Below are 4,864 nucleotides of genomic sequence, written 5' to 3'. Positions count from 1 at the left end.
TGACCGAGATTCAGATCCGATTGGTGTCAGGATACATCAGACTTAGGATACCTGAGAAGAAAAGGTGCAACGCAAATTGACGAGATGACATTGTAAGATTCTCGGGGAAATGAACTATGAAGTGATTTCCGTTAACAAGAGTCCATCATTAACCCAAGGAGAGGACAAGGAGGTGTCTGGTGAACCCAACGGCAATTCGCCGAGATTCCCCAAAAGATGGATTTCCACCATTAAGTGAACAAGGAGATAACATTTGCCAAATCAAATGATATAAGGAAGTATGCTCGAGGAAAACATACACAAATAAACATTGGTTGAAATGTGCGCCCGAAATATGGGTTGGGTTGCACGACCAATGTCAGAATGGTGATTCAATTAACGAAGGACTTAGAATGAACTATCGCCCATTCACTTCAAAGCAATAGGGTTGCTAGGAGTTTAGAATTCACACGTCATAGCTCCAATGTCGGTATTCCGGTTGAAAACAATACGAGGACCAAGGAATGAACGAAGATGGCAAGAAGTAATATGATATCAAGAATTATTAAGAGGTGGTGTTATTCTCACCACATTCTTGACAAAAAGAGGTGGTAATACTTCCGAGGTAAGGAAGATCAATTGCTGGACAGCAAAGAACTCAAGGTATGACACCAAACATGAACAAGCTTGTGTTGGTGGGAAGGCAATAAAGTGGTCGATGATAATACAATTCATCGAGGCAAGGATGGTATTTCTCATCATGAATCCAATTGATATCCTGGATGAGCTCAGAATGTTGACAATCTCGAAACCTTTGTCGCGAGAGTTCATGAAGATGTAATCGATCGGCGACGACATCAAGTCAAAGTAATGATGAAGTGAAAGGTTATAGGAACCAAGGGTACGACACAAACTCGAACTCAAGCTTGTTGGTTAAGGTGAAAGGATATGACGAGGAAAATCGACGTAAGGTTAGTTCATCGTCGAAAATTGGTGCTCCGAGAATAAGGACCAGGTAGCACCGTTAGAATCGTCACGACAATGATATAGCCAAACAGGCTAGGAATGGCGTGATCGGGTACAAACTCGTACTTATAGAAGCTTACTGAAGAGTTGTTGAACCGTAGAGCGGACTCGGTTCAGTTATCGGTGTCTTTGAGTGTTTAATAACTCAGAGCCCGTGAAAAATTGGAATCAGTGGTAAGGTAGCACTTGATGAAGAACTCATAAGAAGTTATGCAGTTCCATGATAATCTCGAGATACCAGGGGGGTAATACTCGATGACATATCAAAGTAGAGGTTGGACGGGGTATTGCTCTACAGAAGACAAGTGCTAAAACTTGCACGAGAAATGGTATTTAAAAGAGAACATGGTCGGATCCCCGATTGCAAAAGGCCAGATCCCTGATATAAGATGAACTTATACCAAAGGAATAACTAATTTTAAGAGAAGCTTTAATGATAAGATCTACATCGTGTCCATGGGCATGAACACAAGTTCAAGGTCGACTCCCACTTCTCCAATGCATAACCCTTCATTCACTTCTCACGTTCGATGAAGTTGCAGTGTTGAAAATTTTATCTGGCGAAGCACCAGAAGAGTATGATTCGTGAAAACTTTCGAGTTCACACGGTTTAGTGAAGGCATATGTCCAACCCATAGGGGCTTCTTGGAATCATATACCAGAATCTTTAGAAATAATTAACTCAAGCTCGAAGGCAGAGCATGGTTGAGAAAGCAGAGGATACAATTTACCAAAGGAATTATGTATCAGAGGAAAGGCTCACAAGGTTATTGAATATGAAGGGCGTTGTCAGATAAAATCCAACAAAGGACCTGGTGGTCCACAAGGGATCTGACGTGAGCATCGGTACTCAACCAGAGGAAGAAGAATGCACGGGCATCATATTATAGAACATCGGAATGATTCGATGCTTAGATAATAAAGGAATTTCGATTTCCAAAACAAAGGATCAGAAGCAATGCTCTGAGTAGGGATGGATAAGTTGAATATACCAGAGGCACAATTGACGACAAATAGTTTGGTCGAGAACCAGCTCATGTTCAAAAATGATATCTGAGCCGGAAGGATAATTTAGAAGGGTTGATAGATGTTTGTGTGCATTCGCACACATGCTGAATCAATAGGATCAAAATGACGATGCCTAAGGATACTAACGAATATTACCAATGGAAAGCATCCATAATGCAAGCAGACAAGTATTGCGGAGCAATAAGCTATTAAGGATTTTTGGAGGATCAAATAGTATTTCGAAGACCATTGTGAAACACATGAACAACTGGGGGATGAGCGGATACTCGATAAGTGCGAGAATTATCCATAGGGGTATTCAGGTGACAAGGAACAGCAAGGCGATAAGCTCAAGGATTATCGAGTCAACGACGAGTGTTTCGAGGTATCTGGTAATAACAAGACCAACTGGGGATGAATGTAAGAATAACAACTGCAAGTAGTTATCCATAAGGGTTGACGGTGGAAGGGGAATTGCAAATGCGATGAACATAAGTTCCCGGGTTAACAACGGAGAGTATCTTCAGGGTCTTCACGTGCCGCAGACGATCATCATTAATAAGGGGCTCTCCGGGTGAAAGTGATAACGAGATCCTAATGTTAGATTTTAGCAAAAATCATTTAACCCGAATAGAAGAGAAATAAGAGTCCCAGAGTATAGGTCGAGGAATAAAAGATCCTAATACCACCCAATGGCGACGTGGGCCCGTAAGGCACACAGCCAAGTTAGTAAAAGTTTTGCAATGGCTAGACTCAACTTCGGCCGAGGAGTTGGAAAGGGGATTCCTACAGGCAGTCGGCTCTGATACCAACTTGTGACGCCCCCGATTCAATCGTACACTAATCATGCACGCAAATGTGTACGATCAAGATCAGGGACTCACGGGAAGATATCACAACACAACTCTACAAATAAAATAAGTCATACAAGCATCATAATACAAGCCAGGGGCCTCGAGGGCTCGAATACAAGTGCTCGATCATAGACGAGTCAGCGGAAGCAACATTATCTGAGTACAGACATAAGTTAAACAAGTGTGCCTTAAGAAGGCTAGCACAAACTGGGATACAGATCGAAAGAGGTGCAGGCCTCCTGCCTGGGATCCTCCTAACTACTCCTGGACGTCGTCAGCGGGCTGCACGTAGTAGTAGGCACCTCCGGTGTAGTAGGGGTCGTCGTCGACGGTGGCGTCTGGCTCCTGGACTCCAGCATCTGGTTGCGACAACCAGAAAGAAAGGAAAGGGGAAAAAAATGGGGAGAAAGCAACCGTGAGTACTCATCCAAAGTACTCGCAAGCAAGGAACTACACTACATATGCATGATATATGTGTAAGGAGGCCATATCGGTGGACTGAACTGCAGAATGCCAGAATAAGAGGGGGATAGCTAGTCCTATCGAAGACTACGCTTCTGGCAGCCTCCGTCTTGCAGCATGTAGAAGAGAATAGATTGAAGTCCTCCAAGTAGCATCCCCAAGTAGCATCTCCAAGTAGCATCTCCAAGTAGCATCTCCAGTAGCATCTCCAGTAGCAACGCATAGCATAATCCTACCCGGCGATCCTCCCCTCGTCGCCCTGTGGAAAAGCGATCACCGGGTTGTCTGTGGAACTTGGAAGGGTGTGTTTTATTAAGTATCCGGTTCTAGTTGTCATAAGGTCAAGGTACAACTCCAAGTCGTCCTGTTACCGAAGATCACGGCTATTCGAATAGATTAACTTCCCTGCAGGGGTGCACCACATAGCCCAACACGCTCGATCCCATTTGGCCGGACACACTTTCCTGGGTCATGCCCGGCCTCGGAAGATCAACACGTCGCAGCCCCACCTAGGCTCAACAGAGAGGCCAGCACGCCGGTCTAAACCTAAGCGCGCAGGGGTCTGGGCCCATCGCCCTGAGCACACCTGCACGTTGCGTACGCGGCCGGTGAGCAGACCTAGCAACCTCCATTACAAAGGAAGTTGCGTTAACGCAGTCCAACCCGGCGCGCGCCGCTCCGTCGCTGACGTCTGAAGTGCTTCGGCTGATACCACGACGTCGGGATACCCATAACTACTCCCACGTAGATGGTTAGTGCGTATAGGCTCGTAGCCAGACTCAGATCAAATACCAAGATCTCGTTAAGCGTGTTAAGTATCCGCGAATGCCGAACAGGGCCAGGCCCACCTGTCTCCTAGGTGGTCTCAACCTGCCCTGTCGCTCCGCCACCAAGTAACAGTCGAGGGCCGTCGGGAACCCAGGCCCACCTCTACCGGGATGGAGCCACCTGTCCTTTCAGCCCCCTCGTCAGAATCACTTGCGGGTACTCAATGAGCTGACCCGACTTTAGTCACCATCTGTATAGTATGTATGTATGTATAGTATATACCCGTGATCACCTCCCGAGTGATCACGGCCTAATAGTATAGCAAGGCAGACCGACAAGAATGTAGGGCCAATGATGATAAACTAGCATCCTATACTAAGCATATAGGATTGCAGGTAAGGTATCAACAGATGTAGCGACAATGCCAGGCTATGCATCAGAATAGGATTAACGAAAGCAGTAACATGCTACACTACTCTAATGCAAGCAGTATAGAGGAGAATAGGCGATATCTGGTGATCAAGGGGGGGGCTTGCCTGGTTGCTCTGGCAAGAGAGAGGGGTCGTCAACTCCGTAGTCGAACTGGTCAGCAGCAGCGTCGGTCTCGTAGTCTACCGGAGATAAGAGGGGGAAGAAACAATGAATACAATGCAAACATAAACACGACGATGCGTGACGTGACAATGAGCGGTGCTAGGTGTGCCCTAACGTGGTATGAGGTGGTACCGGTTAAGGGGGGAAACATCCGGGAAGTATTCCCGGTGTTT

The sequence above is a fragment of the Triticum dicoccoides genome, chromosome 2A (assembly GCF_002162155.2).
Source record: "Triticum dicoccoides isolate Atlit2015 ecotype Zavitan chromosome 2A, WEW_v2.0, whole genome shotgun sequence".
Lineage (NCBI taxonomy): Eukaryota > Viridiplantae > Streptophyta > Magnoliopsida > Poales > Poaceae > Triticum > Triticum dicoccoides.
This window is presented reverse-complemented; position numbering follows the sequence as displayed.